The sequence below is a fragment of the Zophobas morio genome, unplaced genomic scaffold (assembly GCF_036711695.1).
Source record: "Zophobas morio isolate AGI-343-1 ecotype UQ-CSIRO unplaced genomic scaffold, CSIRO_AGI_Zmor_V1 ptg000004l, whole genome shotgun sequence".
Lineage (NCBI taxonomy): Eukaryota > Metazoa > Arthropoda > Insecta > Coleoptera > Tenebrionidae > Zophobas > Zophobas morio.
The window spans coordinates 18,591,322-18,616,039 of record NW_026972109.1 but is presented as its reverse complement, the minus strand read 5'-3'; the positions used below and the strand labels follow the sequence as shown (position 1 = coordinate 18,616,039).

At 32.5% G+C, this 24,718-nt stretch overlaps 1 protein-coding gene across 1 annotated transcript in view; it reads right to left on the bottom strand.

The window, feature by feature from the left end:
* Window positions 1–13,704, bottom strand: part of LOC135144476 (protein expanded) — a 49,441-nt gene extending 35,737 nt beyond the window's left edge. The window contains exon 1 of the mRNA XM_064076512.1: window positions 13,393–13,704. The gene's annotated coding sequence lies outside the window, so the exon portion shown is untranslated. The remainder of the gene's footprint in view (window positions 1–13,392) is intronic.
* Window positions 13,705–24,718: the final 11,014 nt, after the last annotated feature.

Below are 24,718 nucleotides of genomic sequence, written 5' to 3'. Positions count from 1 at the left end.
CACAGCTCCGAGCATGATCTATGACGGTACGGAATAGAATAATTAATATTGTTGTCGTAAATGACTTCACTCTCTTCATTTACCATTTCATTAATTTGACGCAATGATGGATGATGCCCATCAGCTTCGTTTCAATCAAGCGAAATAAGGGCATACAGAAAATACCAATAATTCCAGCAAATACTTTATTAATGACCAGACAACGTTTTCTTTCTGCATTCTAATGAGGTAATAAGTCAGCTCGAATTAAACAACGTCCATACAAAAGTAACCAGTAATCTCTAGCGTTTCCGGTTCGAGTTCCCACCATTTGGAGTAATGTTTCCTTGCGTTCAAACCAGATCACTAATTAACGACTAGCAAGAAAATGAACACGCTGCTATGACTACTTACCTCCCGCAAACACGAAAACGAAAACGTGATGAAAAACGGCTCGTAATGAAGTTATGCGGTTCTATTCTTATGTGCAATTTCACTTTTATAACGAAGAAATGTGTAGGATTCATGTGGGTAGCTCGCAAGCATTCTATAGTTTGAAAAAAAAATACATGGAACGCGTAGGTATGCTCGCACTGATACTGTAATCTTCACGCAGTTCTACTACCATAGAGGACAAGTTCTGCACACAAAGTACGAAAAAAACTCTAAAGTTCCATTTTAGACGATGCTAGATCGACTTGAAGATCGCGCGAAGAACAACAAGACGACTACTAATAATTTAATGTCAATCATACCATCATTCGGCCCCATTTCAAACCGAAATAGGAGATAATACAGAAACAGGAATGTGAAAAAATCTCAAACTGTTTAGTAGAGTTCCGGTTATGAAATAGTGAAATGACTTTTAGGAACGTCCTAAGAGAACGAAATTTGCAGACACTTATACGCGCCTCAGGTAGTTTGTCGCAACATTTAAACGACTATAACACTATCGTGTACCATTTTCACTATTTAAGAACCAGAATTATACACAAAGTATAGCAAAGTGCTACGAATTGTCTGAAATATTTGGGTTTTTATTATTTCAACATTAAATTATATTCATTAGTAGTGTCCAAAATGATGTTCAAATATCTTTAGAACAAATTAAAATCGACTATTTGTTCTCTCTACAATTATGTATAAAACATGATCTAACCTACGTAATTATCAACATCATCAAAACATTCGAAATACATCAAAAAATCCTCATAAATGTTTCTCAGTTGCTCATGTTCATGTCATTAACAGGTATCAGACGATCGTTAAATTTTTTGTCAAATGTTTGCAATTTAACCACATTTTGCATTTTTCTGTCTATCTATCTCCAAATCTAACAGTAATTAAGAGAATCTGATTTGAAATTCCGGGCCATAAACATGCTGTTCCTACATTATTCGCCTTTCAATAAATACAAAGCGTTGTGTTTCAATGTAAAATGTTATGCAACGTCCAAATCAAACTGGGTTAGGTGTATCATAAAAATCTAAAATACTATTCATTGTCAAGGCACCAAGTCAACAATTGTACTTATCATTTGCAGATTTGATTGGTTGTTCCAATTTACCTTTGGTAGTATTTAAAGTTGTCAAAGCTATTGTTCGGTCGAAAAAATTTGTAATCAAGTCATGCGTCAAAGTGGAATCGTGTGTCAATTGTGTCTCTACTAAAGCCACCTGACGAATCCTACTGAAAATTTATTGACGAAATGTATATAATGTGTTCAAAAAGAAATATTTTATCATGATACATATAACCCAAAAATATCCAAACAACTAATAAAAACACCTAAAAATTTCGATTGCTTGTTTGACATAGATTCCTATCACGGTTTATTTTGCTAAAAAACGATAAGACGAACGTGACAGCAGTCATTACTAAACAAGTACTAATTAAACAACAGGCAATAGCAATAAAATTTTCACAATACTGCTATAATTACTGTCATAAAGTGGCAACTCGCAAATAAATTTACTCAATCTGAACAAAAAAGCAAATCGATTATCAAATTTTTTCAACCTTAGTCATGAAATAAATGTGTGGTATTATGTCTGGACAAAACTACCATTGTTCTAGTAAATAAGAATTATCGTATGATCGATTAAGTTTGGCTTGTAAGAGGCTATGCAAGACAAAATGAGAATTAAGGCGTGTCCCGGAAAGTTTTGCACGGTTTTTCTGTGTAATTATTAGTGATACATTAGAACAATATAATTAGAAAACTTACATAAAATAGAATAATAGAGTTGGTTCTACGGAACTGTAATGACTATAATTAGTAAATGTCACGAAGTGCCTGAGAAGTACCAAAAATTTTGCATCAGTGAGCAAAAAGTTCTTTTCTACAGTTATTGGTAGAATCCAAAAACAAAAATTTTGTGTTTCTTCTTTTTTCATATGAAGATGTTATATGTGAAAATGGAGTGTTTGAATTAAAAAAAAAACTTGTTCGTACTTTTAAACGTAAGAATCCATAACTAAAAGAATAATTTTTATATTAAAAATTGGTCGAAGGTTATTTCGATGGATCTTCTCTCGCCCCTGAAGTATAATAAAACATATACAGGTTTTTCGAAAAATAATAAAAAAATTATTTTAATTTTTTATGAGAACTCCTATAAGTTCAAATAAATATAAAGAAGCGAGTTGTGCAAATGTTTTAGGTGAGCTTTTCCATTACAAATTAAAAAAATAAAATGTCATTAAGTTTTTTGAGTCACCCTGTATAAGTAACTAAAAAGTATGAGTGCACTGATAAACCATAAGTAAAAAGTCATGATATTCTGCATATTTCAGATAGGATTTATCCAGCATAATTTTGAGATAACGTCATCAATTTTTTAGGAGCGGATAAACGGATAAATTTTGGTTAACGAAGTATACTTACGTTTCAAAGTTAAATTGTAAATTTTCATACGTTCTAATTTTTGAAGTATAATCCGACAAATTCCGCTTCTTTAATTTTTTTGTATATTGCTGTGTAACATTGAAATCATTTTAAAATAGAATTCTTTGAAATAACGTCTTCAAATTGTTGGTAGGAATGATTGGACAAATTTTGGCTAGCGTTTACCATCTACATGATATTCATAATATACATATACAATTTAACAACAATCGGTCCAGTAGTTTAGGAGATGACGTGTGGAAATCGACACAGACGACAGACAGACGGAAACTGACAACTCGCCGATGAACTCGATTACTACACTTCCTTAGCTTACGCTGAGGAAGTAAAAATGTAAAGGGATATGTGAAAATTATCACACTGCAATGTAACGATTTTTTGGTACATGCATTGGTACACCCTGTATATCGTAGGAGCACTGGAACATGATAATTTATTCACGAACATTTTCAAATTTTCTTTTTATTAAAAATAAAAATCGCATAACACATTCTGAGATATCAGATAAGTAAGAAAGTTGATTATTATAAATAAAAGTAGAGTAACATAGACAACACATAATACTTTCATAATAAAAAGAAGGGGCATTTATTTACATTGACTAAACATAGTAGTATGACACTTTTATCAATGGTAACTGTAAATAACTTCATAATTTGTTACAAAACTTTCATTTAAGGGTGAAAAGAAAGTTGCGTAACGTCAGCAAGTTTTCGAAGGAGATTAATAAATAAAATTTTGCTAATGTTTTTTAAACACTGAGTGAAGGTTAGTACGTTAATGTTACCAAGCATTTTTAAACAGTTCACTGCGTTAATTAAAGGTCCAGGAACACTGAGAGATATCAACATCCTATTTTACTGAAAATATACAGGATGTTTCATTTAAACATGTTAAAGTCAATTGCACCTATACCCAAAATGCAAAAAATAAATTCAATAAATTCTTTAAAAAGTCGTTTTAAAAATAACTAAGATAATTGACCGTGGATAAATAAATTATAAACTGCAAACTTTCTCGATAACTGGATAAAAACAAGCGTGGACTATTAAACAACAAACAAAAAGCGTGTTAAGTTGTATGTTTTAAGTAATCTTGTTAATGAATTTTTTTAGTGGGGACGGATAAATATATTTATTTTCATACTCACAGCGAAACATGAATAATAGCACTGCTATCTTCCTAGAATTTCAGAAACATTAAATAAACAACAAATAATAATAAACAATTAAAAAGCAACATCTTTTTTGATGCATTCTTTATCGTCAGTAATATCTAAAAAATAAGAATATATTACTAGAAGTACCATTGGTACCAACATAATCAACAAATGGAACTTGTCACTTGAAAACTGTAACTCTTGCATAACAAAATTAAAAAAGTTCTAACCTCCGGATTTGATCGAACCCCTGTTGCGGGTACCGGCTGACGTCACACTTTCTGTGCGGGTCCTATCTGCCGACTTCGTATCGCCCACCACCCGTGAACAAAAAGCCCGCAGTATGCTTATCACATTGTAACACATTTAGGTTTACCGCAATATTTGTTTCCCCGTAATGAATAAGTTTGCGATAAGTCTTTCCGGCCTTACCACTTTCGTTTTACAACCGATAAAACAAGTGTTTGTAAACAAGATAAGTGCTATGCAAAAAAATCGCTGCCCTATTTGAGGCGATGAACACCTGCACTGCGATTTCGGCGGGAAATTTCAAATCCGGGTGCCGATCTTCGCTCGATGTCTCGTTTTCCACATTCCAATAAACTAACAACTACCCGGGCACAAAAACGCGACCATTGATTAATGTAATTACTGTTGTAAAATGCATTTGATAAGTAAATAATTGTAAAACCACATTCCTTTGTCATTAGGCTGTGACGGTACGTGAGCCGTAAAAGCCAACACTATGCATCGCCCAAGTCAACCGGAAACATTATACTCTACTGCCCCTTATTAATTAAATCTGAAACAGCGAACGAGAGTGCTGATGGCTGCATCACCAGTACTTTGCTCACGGAATTTGCATTTATATAGTACTTAGTGGAAGAAATGCGAAGTTCGGAGCTCGCGAAACGAGTTTTATGTATCAGTATTATACCCTGTTTATATATCAAAAATTGGCCTACAAAGTTAATAAATGGCGAACCCTTTGAGCAGCCGTGGAAAAAATGACATATTATAAATGTCAAATTGCAAGAAATCTACGCAACACTGCAGATTATAATAAGTTGTTTTCCAGACATTTGACCGGTTCTATTCTTTTGTCCTGCTCTGTATACTTATAATTACTATATAAAGTAACAGCATTTATTGAAGTTTATTCATACGACCCAGTGAGTTACCAAGGTTTAAAATTAATTAGTTACGCACTTTCTAAGGTAAACTGCACGATTTTATTTTGTTAGAATAATCCACGTGCAATTTAAAATAAAGATGAATACATTAAAGTTTTGTTATATCAAATTAAACTATGATTTCGCTAGCTTAATTGTTCAGAATAATCCCTTATGTTAAATTAGGCAGAATTTCAGAAAAATTAGATAAATCGTTAACTTATAGATGCCAGCCTGTAATTCCAAAGATTAAAAAATGTTATCAATACATAAACAACAACTTGGAGCATATTTCTCAGTAAAAATGTATTTAACTTTTGTTTTAAGATGACGTCATCAACTCGCTGAGAGGGATGAACAGATCAGTTTTAACCGGCGTTTTGTAATCACTAAAACAAGTTTAATAATGTGTTACTAGATGCCAAAGGTGGTTCTGTATGTCATTTTTAATTGGCATCGGCAAATTTTTGATAAGAGACGGTGACTTGAGATTTTGATTAAGAGTTTTGGCAACAATATAATCTTAATAAACATGCAGAACTTCACATCGATTCAGTAATTTCGGAATGTATCTGTCCAATAAACGGACAGACAGACGGAAGAGGCGACCAACATTTTCATATTCTACATGTAGTGAAATTACAACAGATACATATTTTCTTGGCTTGAGATTGAGAAGTAAAAAATTCGTTATTTAGACAGAATTTCCCTCGCCTCTGAAGTGCATTAAATATAGCCGGGCGCCACATTACTGTATTGTGATCCATCAGTCAATCATTGTGTAATATTTAAATCATATGAATGAAATTGACATTTTTTTTTAAATACATACATTACATCCACATATTTATTTTGAAAACGTAAAATTTACGTGCTTTGAATGGAGAAAACAAAGTGGTACTTTTTTTTATTATCAGAAAATCTTCTTTTGAAATAGCGAGCACAAAATCTAAACAGTGCAACACCGATTAGCATAAAAATGAACCTGTAATATATGGTAATGCAGTAATAAAAGTTCCACAATAAGAACATAAAAATTGCTGTTACATACTTGTTTTAAGAAGAGATAATATTTTGAACAAACATAATGTACCATAATAATGGACACTATGATACAGGTGACCCACAGTTTGAACCACTCACTCTTGAATACTTTAATGAATTTTTTTCTACTAGTATTCTTCCTAAACGAGCTGTTTAAACAGATAAGAAATACGTTTTATTTGACGGAATGGAATTTTAAAAATATATTTTTAATTTACTCGCTACAGTTTCAGTCTTGAGTGTTTCGATCGAGTTTTATCGATCCTAAATGGTCTATAAAATGTAAACTAAAACAAGAACTTGAGTATGATTTCATTTTGGACGAATTTTAATCGACAATCGTGACTTTTTTTTATACCCACGAAGTGGGAGCTGATTTAATGTATAGGAAATAAAAAAATAAAATTCATTTCCGGGTGTTATTATTTTATGTGTCCTGTGTACAAGCTGTGGGTTGGGTATCCTGAACGTTTTCGTGCTGATAATTAAATGTATAATTTGACACTTGAGTAGTGAATAAACTTGGCCTTAAATTTCGGATTTCATTTGGTTATCCACATTAAATTTTATATCCAGGAATATTAAAATCATAAGAGTTCTTCATGATTATTGACAAAAAAATCTTTCATGGAATATCACATTCGAAATCGCGAGAATCGCAAAAACGGCCACCGAGAAGTAATGATCAAAAAAAGTTTTACGAGACCAAAAAAATGGGTACATTCCGATCTTGTCCGATAACTGTATTTCAAGCCTAACATTTAGTTTGTCAGATCAACCACTAAAATTTAATATACAATTACACAAATATATTTTAAATTACGACAAGGCTTTAAGTAAAACAAGAAAATTTGTAATATATTTTTTTAATATAAATAGCGATCACAGATATAGAATCATTTTATACACATAATATCTAAACGATATTTTCAGAATATATTTATAATTTCAGGACACTCCAGCAATTTAGGACGATAAACGGCAACGGGACCTACTTTTCCATTTTCTAAAAACTAAGAAACTTTGAGAAGATTAAAAATGAAATAAAAAAAATTGAGAATCAAAAAAACAATATCAAAGGTTTCAAAAAGTTGGAAAATGAAAATGAAAAACGAAGAGTATAAGAAGCGACATGAATCAGAAACAATACTAACTGTGAAAAATAGATTAAAACATATGCAAAAAAAATGTCAAGACAAACATTATAAGTATAAACAAAGAAAGAAAAATAAAAGATAAAAGAAATGTTCGCTTGAATATGTCTGAAACGGATAAAAAAATCGCGGAAATAAACCGGCTCTTTTCGGTAGAGCAGTTTACCCCAAGACCTTGACTTTTTAGGTTAGGAACTCTGCACAAATCAATCGGATGTCGATTATGCAGAAACACCACAGTTAACATAAATTCTACGAAAACCTACAACATCGCAGCGCGCGTAATAAGCCACATAAATTCCAGTGTAATCCCCTCATTAGCTGGCGCAATAAAGCTGCATTTAGCGCTTTTAATAAGTTCGCATATTTCATCATTTACGTAATTTTCAAGCACTTTACGCTTAGCAATAGTTTTAAAGAATCACGTGCGTGCATACCACAATAAACCACAAACGCATATCAGCTTCCTTTTTTAATCGCATTCCTTTTTTTCCGGCAGTTTCTTATTTTTCTTCAATTATATCTTACTTAAGGTGATTTTAAATTTCTGAGAAATGTTCAAATATAACGTGGTCTACTTAAAGAGAAACGAACGTACGTCCCATAAAAAATTTCTTAATGTTATGGCACGAAACCACGTGACGTTAAGACAATGATACGAGCGTAAAATGCATTAAGCGAACATAATGCTTATTGAAATTATAAAACGCTTAGTTATTTCAAGGTTGAGCACATGTCGGATTGGGTTTTATATTACACATTTAAATCTCTTGGAATGCACAGCATTATTGCTAACGAAATTATGCAAAAGCTATTTTGCAATCTTAACCTAAATACGCCAAACTATGTATTTACATGCACTAATCAATGCTAATTTGTAAAAGTTTGTTGTTGAATTCTCCATTCATCAAGCATTAACACGTAGGTAGGTAGGTGTAGAAAAAAAAAACTGTTGTGACACTGTACTATTTCACGACACACTATTAAAAAATATGTTACGTCGATTCATAAAATTTTAACATTAATTATTCGAAACTTGAACTTCTAGTTCGAGAGATAAGATTAATCGATAGTAAACAGGAAAATGTTGTGTCGATGGTGACGTTTTTTGCAAGAAAAGGACGAAATACGCGTGAATTTTAAACGCGTTCAAAGCGGCACTCCGATGGCCAGAGAAGAAAGGTCATTGTACGTCATTGGGAGCCACGAGATGGCCACTTAAAGCTGTGGCCAGATTTAAAGAGAAAAAACAAAGATATTGAGTTTCAATACAACAGAAAAGTCAAACTTTAACCCTCCCCCACTCCTGGTTAACCTTCAAGACGGACACGTGCAGAACCCAAAACACACTAAAACATCTAATAAGCATTCACGTTCGGTAGAAGTAACTGACAGAAACTTTTCTGTGGTTAAGTTGCAATCTTAAGATCACTAGAAATTTAAGATTGGCATCAACTGTCTAATTTTCTAATTCAAATGTCAAATCTGAATTGTGTGGAAAAAAAACGAAGTTTTTCTAATTTCAACACGCTTCGTTTCAAGAAAATCCTAAATACAGCATGGAAACAATTTCCATAAAAGTCATCACGAGAAAGCTCATTTTAAAGGAAAAGAAACAAGAAATATTTCGTGGTTTTCAAAAAATTGGGTAAAACGGAAACAGTTAAACTGGTGGCAGAAATATTCTCCGTAAAGTTCGCTAGTGTTGTCGAATGTTTTTCGAATTTTAAAATAATACAGATACAGCGGCGCTTGTGCCGTTAATATTATAATCAGGATCAGAAAGACGACTGCGCAGATTTATATACCTACATGCTTTGTTGGTTCCGTTCTACAATTGGTTTTTAAGTTTTATATAATCGTTATTGTTTTGTAAGAGGCAAAACACTCGGCTTTGTAAATAATTGTACGTAATACACGTATAAATTTAGGTTTCCGAAGGCGAAGTTTTTCACATTTTAAACACGTTATATCTGCCAGAATCAAATTTCTAAGGCGGTACCTATCTCCAATTGCGTGATTGTGGTGAAGATTTACTTTTCATTTTCTTGGATGAGACATGGATATACCAGAACGGATCCATGGTGAAATTGTGGATACATGATGATGACAACAAAGCTTGTCCTCCTAAAAAAACTAGTGAAGGGAAAAGATTCAAAATTTTACATGCGGGTTGCTCTTTGGGCTTTTAGAGGGATGCGATTTTCTCCTTGGTTCAAAAATAGATTCACCAGATTACCACAAAACCATCACATTTTCGATGTTTGACCTTTACTTACTTACATGTCACATTTTTGATACCTACTTTCTGACATTCCAGTAATACATTATACACTAGAACAATTATGTCCGCAGTTACACAGCTTAAAAAAAAAAGTTACCAAATCTAGTTACATCTACCGAACGTGAATTCCTTATACAATAGCAATTAAAAAAGTACAAAGCAGTGTTTATTAATCTATTTTCTTCTGCCAAACACGACATGATAAGACCGTAAATGTAAAAGCTGTGTACAATAATCTTTACAAGTGAGGAAACAACTTTTTTGTAATGTAATCACCCTTCTTTGAAATCACGTACATTCCAAACGAGAAAAAACTGGTACGTTTCAACCTATAAAAAAAGTGATTATACATTCCTTACGCACGTATGAGAAACTACTAACCTTTTAAACTATTACAATTAGGTAGATAAAAGCTTGTGTTAAAATGAAAATATTATCAAATTCTTGATTAGGTCAATATATCACGTGACGTTTTTAATCGGCTTAAGAAAAAAAAACTTCCCGTACGTTCCCCACTTTAGCCGCTATTAAAAAACCCATCATCGCACGCCACAAAAACTATTAATTTCTTCATATTCAACTTAATTAAATACGAAAGCAACATTTGCAATAAATAAATCACGAAACCATAAAAATACCCATTTAAAAGTAACCATGAATCAAACATAAGAAGCATCAAAAAAGTAGTCTACGATTAGCTTTAAATAGCTTACTCTGATTCGCACGGTAAAAGCTGAACAGAAATTAATTTGACTTGCATTAACTCCTCCTACAAATTGTTTTTTATTGGTATTATTTATGACTAAATGTCAGAAATCATTAATTTGCGAAGCTATAATTTTATTATCTTATTAGAAAAAAAAAGATTACTCGAAATAATTTGTGGTTATCCATGCGAACGGTGGGTTAATCTATGATGAATACAACTCATTAGAAAGAAATTCCACTGAAGATTAGCTACGTCAGTGTAAATTACTACAACAATGCGAGCCGAATTCTATGCTACCAGTGACAATATAGGCATAGAGTGATCTAAAAAATTATTATATAGAGGATGCATTGTTTGAGGATAAAGGTTGTGACAGGCATTGGTGTGTATGAAAATCTACGTCTCATTGGACGACCGACGACAAAATCTGAATATCACCTGGATTACACGTCTGGAAGATAAATCTGATGTGAATTAAAACCATTGAAGTTAAAAAAGTCCAAAATGTAAACGAATGTATTTCTGATATGTACATGTCTAGGTATACTTTAGTCAGAATTCTGCACGAAAACTACGTACTTTAACTTTTGTTTACGTATTTCTTACCGGTGAACCTGAATTCTTTCCACCAATTCTTCTAAAAATAATCTGCGAATGGACCAAAAAATTACCGAGAACTCGTTAAAAACAAATCTGTTTATATTAGAACTTGATTCAGATGATCCAAACAGTAAAAACCAACTTAAAACTACAAAACATCAGATTATATTGTGTGCTGCTTTGAAAACGTTTTTTGTAAATCAATTATAACAATGATGTAATTGTTTTTATACAAGCGTTTATCGCTCATTTTTTCTGTATTAATAAGCACAAACTGTTGTAGTTTTATTAAAATTATTATTATTATTTTCCTTCTATTATTGTAATTTTGTAGTCATCGTACGTACGATCGATTTTTTTAACAAATAAGTCGTTAGTTCTAAAAAGAACATTCCTTATATTTTGCGCAAATCTCATACATACGTCATGTCATAAAATAAAAATTATACCAACTGTCTTAACTTCTGTCTAACATTAATAGCGCGCGGAACACTGAAAATATCCCTACGTAATAAAAACCAGATTTAATGATAGATAAGTTGATAGTATACAACAATGTAGGCGAAAGTATTTCAGGCATTATTAGTTCCGAAACGCATATATTCTGACATACTAAGTATATTGAAATTTCCTTCCCTCTGAAGCACCACACTTACTGTGCTTCATAAGCGAACGAAGTTCGGTGAGATCTTTACACCACGGTTTTAAATTTTTACAAATATGTATAGTATACCGGCACAAGAAATTTAATGATTTTACGACTTTCACTCCTTCACTACCCTTGTCAACGAATAATGCAGCTTATTACATGCAAATTTATGACACCATCCCAAGCTTAAATTGAGGTTCTTTCTTGTATTTGGCTGGCACGCTTCTCCTACACAGGACCGGCTTATCTTTAACGGTATTAGTTTAAGATGCTTTTTGTTCATAGACGAGGGGTCAGAAAAGTCAAAGTCATAAAACAACAAAATCAACGGCAAAATATTACAGCACAGTTTATTTATTAATTTTTTGAAAAGACGCCATCACATAGGCTAACCTACTATAAACACTAAGTCATATTTAATTAATTATCTACACATCTAAATAATTTTTAATTTCTAGAATGACGTCATCAAATGATTGGTCCGCATGAATTGAAAAAAATTTATTACGGTCTAACAAGAATCTTAAAGCAAATTCAAAATTTTGGACGGAAAAAAAACTGCATTTTTGTGCTCTACATAGAAAACGTGGGGACGCATTAATTTAGACTCAGGAAAAATAAAATTATATCCCTATACATCTACAGCTATCCGAAACGATGAGAAAAATTGTATCTGCAATTTTCACTGCCATAACTTCAGAGCAAAACGAGTGTTGGGTTGTCAATCACTCTATGTCTAATGTTTGATGTAACATGCACGTCACATGAATACGATATATAATTAATTTAATTAATAATTTGATTTAAAACAATATTTCTTTTATTTTAAGCTCAAAAGAATAATTACTCTAAACCTGTGACATGATATGACATGATGAATTTTAGAGATAAAACAAAAAATTATAAAATGTAAACATTAAACCGTTCTACATCTATGTATAGCAATCAATACTGGATTAAATCTGGTTTTTACAGCACGTCGATTACACTTGAATTATAGGAAGTGTATAATGCATAATACCGGCTACTAAACCACAATTTTGAAATCATATTATTACTTAAATATGGAGTGGTTAACATAATTTTATTGTGGAACTTAAAATAGTAAACAATAAGGTTCAGTATGTTTACATTATCACATGTGCGTCGGATGTTAGTACTACCGTAGTACTATTGGCTATATTTATTAGGTTACATACAAATTAGTAATTAATCGACCGATAATAACAATATGGTATTTTGTAAAAGCCAAGGTTCGTTATTACCGGGGAATGACTAATAACCTCACATAATAAATAGTACTTTTTTGAAAATTATAATAAATATTCTTGATTTGCAAAACGAGTTTTAAAACAAGTCCATAATTTGACAGATCTTACTATAATTTCTACTAAATCGTTCATTCTAAGGTCAATTTAGTTTAAAATTGTAAACAATCCAGCGTTTTTGTATGTTATTCAGTAGCTCCTCCGTCCATGCAGCAAAGCCCCACAAAACAAATTTTTAAACGAGTCAAATAGGTAGTGATTGCATTTTATCCACACTCGCCATTATATCATAATTAGAAAATTGGAGTGATACGAACCAGCTCGCGATTGTCGAATCATCAGAAACAATAAACCCGCAAAGCATACGCTCGCCAAATCAAATCCGCCTAAAATCCACGTAAAACATTCATGTAATTTCCTCCGTGAAGTCACGCCGAAAGAATTCGCAAAGTCCATCTCAACTTACCATGTGCCGAAAGAAAAATCCAAAAAATCGTCCACTTCCTTCCCCATCCCGACTTAATCCTTGACAGTCCCTCGCCGCAGAAAATCCCCCAAAGCCGTGTAAACACAACACAGTAGCACCAACACAAGGCACAACTCCACGTGCTTTTGGAAAGCCAAGAGCGCTGTGCACCAGCAGCCGGCGAAGGTGTTCTTCGACTAAATTCCCTATTTCAACTCTGGAGCGGTCAGGTACACTCCGAAGCAAAACATCGTTGGAATGCGCACGACCGGAGGAGTAGTCGCCTCGTACCAGCGGAGTGTTGCCCACCAGGACGTCTACTCCGCAGGTCTGCTGCGCGTACACTCCGCGCCGCAAACCCGTGGATGCCAGAACCGCCTCGAACGCGGTACTGCTGCGGTACCGCGGCTGAAATCCGCTGCGCGGACTGTACTAAACTCAGGTGTGTTTGGTACCCGTCTAGAGGTTACATTCCTCGAGTAACGCGGCATTCCTCATGGTGAAATTGTCGATAGCCTCGTCCTAGGGGCTATCGCGTGTTCTCTTTAATATGGGTGCCTTTTTATGGGGGTTTATTAAAACAGACGCTCCTCTTGGACGGGGGCCACGAGGGCTTTTTCGCCCGAATGCCACATCATTAGCGCTCAAAAAACGTACGTGGATAACACGGTGCTGCATTCCGACGATTGGTACTGACCAATGAGAAGTGAGCCCGCCAAAGGTGATCCGCATGCTTGGATCGAGAGACCTGGGGCTTCGTATTACGCTAGCTTCGGAGATGTTAGCCAACCACACATTAACCCATTTCTAATGGATTTGCGGTTCCTGGTATTATACGTGTGCGGGTACTACTTTGGTACTGCGGAACGACTGCCAAAATATTCTTCGTCTCGTAAGGGTACAATCAAATTAATTTTACTTGGATCTTACCATTCAGAGAAATGTTGCGCTTTAGTTTTATGAGTACCACAGGCTTTCGGTTTGCCCTCTTCATTTAAGTAAAATTTATATTATCACCAAAATGTATCCAGAAAAAATCTATAGATATCTCTTCTATGTTTAATATGGCAAAATTAAAAACCAATAATTTCACCAACAATTTCACCATAATTCGTTGGAATAATGGTTCACCATTGAGCAAGATGTGGGCACTCAAATCTCCCGGAATGCTGAGGGCTTAAACCCTCAAGGAGTCCGGATGCCCGGAAGTTTTTTTTTTTTTTCTCTCACAAAATTTACATCTATTTATCCCAATATTTTAGCCAAATATATTTTAACAGCATTTTCTTTGATTATTATCAATCCCGATAATTTATTTTTAATAATAAATTTTAATTGATTTTCGAGTTCTTTAACGTACTAAATTTTTTAATATTATTGATATAATTAATCTCAAATATCTCAATATCTTAGTTGTGGTTATCATTTTTGTTCAGTTTTCAACCCAATCTAATAACTGTTCACGATTGTTTCAAATTCGCACAATTTATAAAGATCTGATAGTTTAGTTGACAGTGTTATGATTTGTCATAATAAATTTATTTTAAGTTATAATTGGTGACAACCGAATATTGCTGTCAGGAATAAATGAGCTAAATTAATAACAGAATTAACAAGGCGAATATTAAAAAAAAAAGTCAGTGTCATAAAACATGATCTGATGCTAACCTAACAAAAAAATATCTTGCCCTACTTAAAACAATCGCGAACGCTATATAGATGACGTCAAAATGGCCCTTGTTTCGAAATTTAGAAAATAATGATCGCTTTGAAATATATAGGTGTAGTTAAAAGATTTTTTCAATTTGAAGTTTCATATTTCCAAAAACACTCAATAAATAATTAATAATTTTCTTTCCCGGTTTCTTACATTTTTCGAAAAAAAAAGATGTTGGGAAACAGAAATAAACAGTTGAAATGGCAGTAGGGCAGTAGTAAGTTACTGTCAACAAAAGTCGTTCGCTAATTAGCATTGGACCAACAAACTATCTTTCCCATTATCTGCTATATAAATCTGGGAATAAAAATGACAGTTAGGTACTAGAGGATAATTTTTGCTGACCTCACATTAAAAGAAACATTAGTGGTAACAGTAATGCTTTAGTTAGCAGTAACAGTAATAGTAACAGGTTTATTAGGGTAAAATCTGAATCAATCAGAAACGATAAAGTTGTTCTTCTTATTATGACTTCATCTGAAAAAATTTCTCTTATTCTCTGGCGTTTCTGTCAGATCTAATATTTTCTTTTTTCTATGTAACTTGTGTAATAGGGTCCATCGAGCGACGTTTTATGACCCCTGGAGCACGGAAAAGTGGTCTCCCGTTTCCTTCTATCTGTCGTCTGTGTTGATTTTTATTAGACAGATAATTTCCGAAACTACTGGATCGATTGGTATTAAATTTTGTATGTCAGTCGTTCCCAAAGTACGCGGTACCGCTCCCTGGAGGGAGCTGGAAGGATTCAGAGGAGTGCATAGAGCTTCTGCACAATTTGAACATTTTGAGAAACCGGCAAAATGTTATAAATCAAATTATACCTATACAGCGTGATCAACAAGTAAAGTAACCTCATTTGACATACACCTGTTAAAACTTTTATAACTTATACTTATTGTATTACTTAACTCAGTTCACAGCTACATTATGCCAACAATGGACAGTCATAATCTTGCAATTCGGGTCCACAGAGCTTATAATAGCCAGTTTGGCTTATAAGGGTACTTTGGCTTAAGCCGCTAAAGTCATAAAAGTTTTAACAGGTGTATGTCAAATGAGGTTACAGTACTGCTTAAGTTAGTAACAGAATTAACCAATTCTGGGAGAATTTTTCTTGCCCTGCTTTTGCCAACACTGATGCAAATGCTTGGCGCCACGTCACTTTTAAGTGCTAAAAATTTTTTGATTAATAATCAATAACAAATCTTGACGTAAATTAAATGTCACTGTCACCCATGTCAATTTCAACAACAGGAAGTAAGGTGGAGGGACAGGTCTACTAATTTCAAGCAAACATCATTAATCCCAACTGAAACAGTAGGTATAGTTTTGGAAATTTCATTCTACCATATAAAATTTTATTGGCAATAACGAGACGGACAGTAGTACAATAGCAAGAGATATTTACAACTTAAAATTGTCGCGTGCTGCTAATCCCCAGATGTTAGAAAGAAGAATAATCCAGGTCTGGACATCGTTACTCACGAACGAAAATGAGCACTATTTTATGAGTACAACTACCTGCTAAATGTTTTCCGACAAATTCGGGTAAACTGGTGTGAGCCATAAATATTTCTTACGTTTGTACTACTGTCCGCCTCGTTATTGTCAATAAAATTTTATGGGGTAAAATGAAATTTCCAAAACTATACTTGTAATATAAGAAAGCAATAAAAGACAATCAAAAACCACCATGGATTTTTGAAAGTTTGTCTTTGATCATTGGATTTTCAATTCAAACTTTCAAACTGACGGTCATCTGACAAGACTAAAATTCTATTAAAAACAAACCTTTAAATAATAATACACAGCTGTCTTTAATCGTGTTTATTATTACTCTCCCAGTGTATTAACGTGATTAATTTAAAAACGACCACCAACAATTTTGCTTACAATACTTGATGCTTAATGCTTATTATAATTTTTGGTGCAAACATTTTTAGTTGTATTTCTTTTGTCATACTTAGTAGAATGCGGGTTACAAATTAGTTAACTAAAAAAAAATAAATCGATTACAAATAACTGATCGCGGTGACTTACGGATGTTATTGACAAAATTTTACCTTGGTATTAAATAAATTGGTCGCCATTCTACCAAATCTAGAACTATGTTTTCTAAAATTATTGTCTGTAATTCGCATTTTAAATATTTTGTTAAATTTTCATGAGTAGGATGTTTTATTAGCAATAACATTTTTTCTGTTTGTATGTTCAAAGTATGAAGGGGAAAGATCTTAAAGTAATTTTCTTTTTGAAAAGGATGGGATAAGCCACATAAATTTGGGAACTTCTGACGTAGATGGTAAAACGCCATCTAAAATATGTAGCTAATCATCCCCACAATTACAAATATCTGAAACAATATGATGACGTACGCTTATTATTTTGCGTAATTAACATTATGTAAATGTTATGAAATAGTATACACCTGTACTTGTGGTTTACGTATTTACTTTGATTTTGGTTATTACACATTATTATTATATTCGTTTCTTGTTTAATCCGTCTTGTTCTTTACACACACATAATATGAACTTGTACCAGCAGATGGGTGGTTCCGTGCTAGTGATTTACCTAGTAGATGAAAAATCTGAGATCAAATTAAGTCTATATTTAGTACTAATAAAATAAGAACTATAATAATAATGTTCAGAACATTTTGCTTCGTGTGCTAAATGGTAACATAAACAATCGAAGTGAAGCATGTACACTGATCGTAATATATTCTCCGATTGGTTATCTATTTTAAAAATTTTTTATATTGTTACGATTTCCGGAAATAAAATCGGCGTAAATCTCAACACTAGCCTCAGAAGTGGGATCATCTTAACTTCAATGTCGAAAATGCCATTTACAAAACTTTCTGCCAACAACCTCTCATGAAAAGTCGATCGTGCGTCCGAGTAAGCAAGATTGTTCGTCCCCAAATCGAAGTTCTGAAGCAGCAGTGAATACACTATATTTGCTTCTATCTTTTTCGAAGAATTCTATGAAATTTTGTATCATTTTTTCAATTTTTTTATTCTATTGTCCATTCGATATCCTATAGTTTACATTCGATTTTCCATGCGTTCCTGTACTGATTTCTCTAACTTAGTCATTAGCTAATGCTCAACTTTCTCTTTTACTTTTTCGTTTATTGAAACTATATTTCGTCCGACAATATTTTCCATAACTGTCTTTAATTTCTGTTATTTCATTTTTGTTTGTTTCCACATCCTTTTGGAATTTTTCAGTTAGATTAATTTGCTTATTTATTTTTGTATTCGTTTTTGTCCATTTCTTTGTCCATTTCTTTGTTTTTTGCGTCAAGTTTGAACCCTGATTTTGACCACCAACATAAACTTTCAGAATTCTTTTCCAACCTACCCGTAAATCTTCGTAAAACCAATTATTAACCTTGAATCCCACTTCTGACACCAGTGTTACGACGTACGGGAATTCAAGTCGAACACGTTACTAAAACAGGCGAATTATTCGCTGCACATTATCGCTTTATAGTTAGTATACTATGATGTATTCAATAAATAAACACTGTTCGAACTGGTTTTTATTCTATAGAAGTTATCACAAAACAAAAATCGTAAGTTCTGTCAAAATAACCTTCGAATAATTTTTTCATATGAGTAAGTGACAAAAGTACCGTATAATCCTTTATTTATTTAATGAAAAAAATAGGACTCAAATACCTGATTCCTGAGTAAATCTTGTTATCTATAATACTGATATCTGCAACACATATATGAAAATATTTAAATAATATTCTGACAATCTTTCAGCGTGCAAATAATTTGATCTATTAATATATATATTAAAGCAAATATTATAATATAATTTTCTGACAGCTTGCAAACGTTATAAGGTTATCATAAGCCTGGTAAATCGTTAATCAAAATTTATCTCTCAGAATTGATGACGTCATCCCAAAATTTTGCTCAATAAATCGTATCTCAATTTGCAAAATTTAATTTTATCATTTTTCGAAAAAGCTGTATTTGTTTGATTTTTTGTTTTTATGTGAAATGAAAATGGCGTACACTAATGTTGATATAATTATATTAAACAAGGGCACGTGCCTTCCAAAAATTACAACGTCTACGTCTGTTGACACAATGGACATAGCAAAATAGTAATTTTCAAACTTTAAAAAATTATCCAGAAGTTTGTGTCATGGTCATAATTATCAAAAGTCTTTATCTCCCTCCATTTGTACCAAATGTATAAAAATTTATATCTAAAGATATTGTGTCATGACTCATTTAATTTTTTTGTTTACACCGTTGGCATGGAAACCACACATCTAGTCGCTGTATTTGGCTGGAATCGGGTCACATTTGAAACAGTGACAGCTGGTACTAATTCAACCACGGGAATTCATTTTCATTCTGCGCGAGTGAAATTGTTTGATTTTAAATAAAAATAATGAATTCAATTGAATATTTAACAAAAAATCCTCCTCCGTCTTACGACGATAAAATTGTAGTAAAAAATTTAGGGACAGCCACCCCCGATTTATTAACAAAAAAAGTGTTCATGGCAAAACCAAAGACTAATGGATATTTCAATAGACATAACAAGTATGATATTTTGTGGATGTGCGATTGTGAAAAAAATTATAAATTGTTTTGTGTGTCTCCTCAGTAATAAGTTAAAACCAAAAGTATGTTGCCAAGTACTTTTTTAGTTTTATTTAATGTATTTTTGTATTTACTTCCGTCACACAATTTCGTCTATTAATTAGTAATAACAGCCTGTTTTATTTCTTCATATTTAATTCATCAATCAAATTATGTCCCCCCATTTCAAAATGTCACGAGCCGCCACTGTTATTAACAGGAGTAATATTTCGAGCAGGCTTACCTCATTTAGAACCCAACTTGATAATACAAGGATGGAATGCAAAAAGCAAATAGATAAACATAAATCATTATGATTAATCTGTCGAAGCATCACAATAGCTAATGTTACTACTGGTCCCAGAGAAAACTACAGCAGAACCACTGTTTACCTCCAGGTGGACAAAAATATTAATTTAACAAATGTTTTGCTGTAGGTATAATAATAAGCTACAGTAAATCATTATATGCACTTTATTGATGAACATTAGTTGCAAAGATGTCAATATTGTCTTCAACGACTGAGTAATTCCTCGTGATGAAATGGATGGATGACATTTTCAACTGATTTGTTCTTGTTGCCACAAAAATGCCTCAGGTTTTTGATATTTTTAAGTAATTTTTTCTGCAACTGCAAATAAATAATTATTTTCAGAGCTTAATTTTAAAAGTCATTAACAGACATGAGAAAAAATAAAAGCCCCGGAACAGATCCTTGCCCTATTCCAGAAGAACAAAAGTATGTTCAGCATCAATTTTAATATTTATTCCTTTAAAATCTTTACTGATTTTGTTTCGGTCAGATTTGGAAAATACTATATAAGCCCTAGTAATCTTATTTTGGTTATTCACAACGCGCCATTTTCCAGTTCCAGAAGACCACAAATTACTGCGGTAACAGTTAAGTGCAATCCAACCGCAAAGAAAATTAGATTTGCTAACTAATAATGATAATAACATATTTTCAGTTGGTAATAGGGGTTTTGGTATTGATACCCGTATCAAATTTTTCATAATATCAAAACGAAGTTTAAATACCTTTCATTAGAATTTATTAATTGACGTAAATGATTTGTAATGGAAATCCGAATATTAAACATAAACTGGATGTGTCGGTTTAATGTTAATTAATTGCCCAGATGACATATTTAGAATTAAAAAAATAGCATCACTTTTGAATTTATTTTTGTAACTAGAAAAATTAAAATTTGAGCAATGTCTTTTGTAAAATTTCCAATTTTTGTTGCATAGTTTTACATACTTTTTAATCGAATCTTAATGGTTTATTATTTAACCATTTGAAAGATTTATTAACGTAAAACGATTAGTGGCATAATGTACACCAAAATAAAAGAACAAAAATATCCTTGGCTGTAATAATTTATTTAATTTTCATTGTGAAATCCATTTTAAAATTTAGTTTCATCTAAGGCAAAAAAGTCAATTGCCAACACACTGAGACTGAACTATAGGGATGTATTTTACTTTACATTGAATCGGTAGTTTATGAATAATAATACTTATTGCTGCCGATAAATCAGTAAATATTCAATTTATTCTACTAAAATACTGATTGTTTAAATTTATATATCTATAGGCACGTTCTTTTTTATTTATACAAGCATACATACTTATGACATTAAAACTTTTTATCAGGATAAACTGGTTATCGGTACCTGAAAGAAGTGATTGGAAGGTAATTACAAGTAATGCTGTACTCTAATCGAATTACTTTTTTAGTAACAAGTAATATTATTTAATTAGTTTTTGAGTAATTGTTTCAGAGTTATAATTACAATCCGAAAAAATCATATTTATGAAACTATGCGAAAGTTATATTTGAAGCCAATAAATATAATTGTATTAATTAATCACACATAATTTAAATTATAATCGTTCCATAATAATCATTAAATGTATGTTGCACATTTTAAATAGAACTTCCTTAGCAAAGATTTTTATTGTCAAACAAATTACATAACCATAATTCATGGTAACTCAGTGAGCTAATTTAGTTTTGTTGCTTCAATAATAGTTATTACATTCTGTTTCGTCCTCAGATTCATCAAAACCCCTCTCAATTCCCCAATTCACGCTCGTTAAATCTCGTCCTTGAATGATCTCCAAAACAAATACGGTGATAGGAAGATTGAGCAAATAGCGACATGTAATTTTTAACATTTAACGCGAATAGCAATCTTATCAAAACATTGCAAAAACTAATTTTGCAATGTTTATCAAATATTTCCAGCATTACTCGCACTTCCCGTATCGCATTCACTATCATGCAGAATTATTATTATTGCAATATTATTTTTGTGATCGAATTAGTGTTCCCAGAATTCCTTCGGCTTTTGACTACTCAAGGCCGCATACCACAATACAATACCAAATTGAAAACAACTTTTGAGTGTAAACAATAATGACTTTTATTTTGTACTTTTATTCGTTACCGAGCTCTGCACCTGTTTCTAAATTGTTTTTGTCTGCACCAAATTTGACGGAGGTCTGCGAAGCGTACTTTATGCTACGCTGCACTCACGAGATGATTTCGGCGTTGGAACTGAAAACGTTTGGGCTGTTCATTCATTGTTTATTTTTTATAATGGGATGAGATCCGGCATAGAAGGATGACGTCTTTTGCGTATATTTGGTTTGTACTTTTTAACTTTGGTCATACACTCATACATCCAATAATTTGCAGCTTAACGCAATACCAAAACACTCAATAGCACATCTGGACTAGACACTGGTTGAAAAAAATGACCATTAGAAAAAAAGGCAATAGGAGTGTATCTTTAGGTTATACATATATAGGTACCTCTATAATACAACGCAAGGGAAGTTTATCATCTTCTTCCTAAAGTATTGATGAAATCTCCATTTTTTATGGAAATTTTGGAACGCGGTTTTCACTACTGCTTTTAACTTATAAAACTCTATAAATCGTAGGAAAACCATTATCGGCTTTTCTGTCGGAAAAGAGTTGCCGTAAAAAGTAACTTCTTCCACACAAGTTTGTCAAGTTTCTTCATTCATACCAGGCGAACTGAATTAAAGAAAAACGCACAATAATAATATTAAGTGATATTTTTCAATTTATTCGTTTTCTCCCTCGCAAAAAACTGAAATATAGTCAATATCATGACTCTTGTAGTTTATCAACGCACTCATAGTTTTTATTATTTATTATAGGGTGACTCAAAAAAAAATGAATCAGTCAAGTTATTTTATTGATTTAATCAGAACATGCAAAAACGAATGCTTTGGTATCTTGCAGACGTTTTAAAGTTATCCTAATCATGGTAAATTTTAATCAAAATAATTTTGTCTATCCCCTAAAATCTGATGACGTCATGTCAAAACTTTGCCGAATGAATCCTGTCCAAACTGTTATATTTTTGATTTTTCATAGCACTAAAAGTTTTTGAATTGCTTATACAGGCTGACTCATAAAAATTCATTAAGGAATCAATTTATTTTATCGAAATAACAAAATAATAATACTGTAATCATTAGTATTAAGTATATTGCACCTATCCAAACTGATGTCTGATGTAGTGATGTGTCCTTGCAAAAATGTCGATGACGTCATTACAAAATTTTGAAAAGGGATAATTTATTTAAAATTGACTAACAGTACATATTTACCTTTATATTAACTTGTAGATGTTCTTACACAAAAATTAAATTCGCAAAATCAAATTTTATAATTTTTACAAAACACTGGATATGTTTTGTTATAACGGGTGTTCAACTGAAAATCACTCAGAGTAGGCTTTTGCTTTTCATTTAGCACAAAGTAATGGTGCTCAAAATCTACACAGAAGGTTGATTTCCCGGAACCGATTCGTTTACATTTTGATGATTTTCCGAATGGATTAACCGGAAAAAAGTCGATTTAAACAAATCGATTCAATCCAGAGTACGATAAATAACTTTAAGCAATTCATATATCTAATAAATCATTTTATTGAAAAAACGAAGTCTCAAAAATTAACAATAGTTCTAAAATTAACAAATAAAAAAATGAAACAAACTTTAAACAAAAGAAGAAACAAAATGTTTCTAACGGCTTCCAGGGTTGACGTTGACCTTTATTTACTTACCAAATAGAACAACCAAACTGAAACCAACTATACCAACCATTCAAAAATTAATTTTACAATTAAATGTAAAAATGTTTATTTTCCACTCATCACAATTATGATAAAAAAAATCGAATCAATTCGTGTACAAACCAATTTTTTAAAAATTGCAAAAACACAACATTACATTTTAAAACAAACAGTTTATGTGATACATCCAACCATTGCAGTGGTTTGTTTTAAAGTGTAAATTTTTTTTACACATTCGTCTACCATTGCAGTCATAGAATTGCAATGGTTGGATATGTGACAGAAAGTGTTGGTTTTAAAATGTAAGGTTAAGTTCCTGTCAGATGGATGTTGTAAGAATAAACATGCCTTTTGTGTCAGTTGTCAAATGAAATTTCACCGCCTTCTCTTATTACTCTGAGTGATTTGTCAATTAAATACCTGTTTTTCAGGGGCGAGGAAGTTTTGTCGAAATAACCTTCGACCAATTTTTAAATAAGTGTTAAGTTCGTCATTATACTTTTGACGTGACAACGTCTTATAAATCGATGGAGCCGGCTGCACGCTCGAAAAAGCATGACTCATACCGTTGCTGTCACGTTCCATGTAAGGCTTGAAGTGCAAGCGAGAACGCGGAACGAGCGACAAAGAGGCACAATCGGCCTTCGCGTTCGGCAGCGTTCGCCATCCGTCTCTCTCCTACTTGAGTGAGCGATGCGTCTGCGTGGACAGCTGCTATATTATAGTACATTTACATGTTTTGGTCGAGTATCAAGTGCAGTGAAAAGTGAATGTAGTGTCAATTTTGACGTGACAACGATAATATTTTAAGAATTTTATTTAAATTGTTTCGAACGACGATTTATTTTGCAGAACTGCTTACAAACGCACCATGG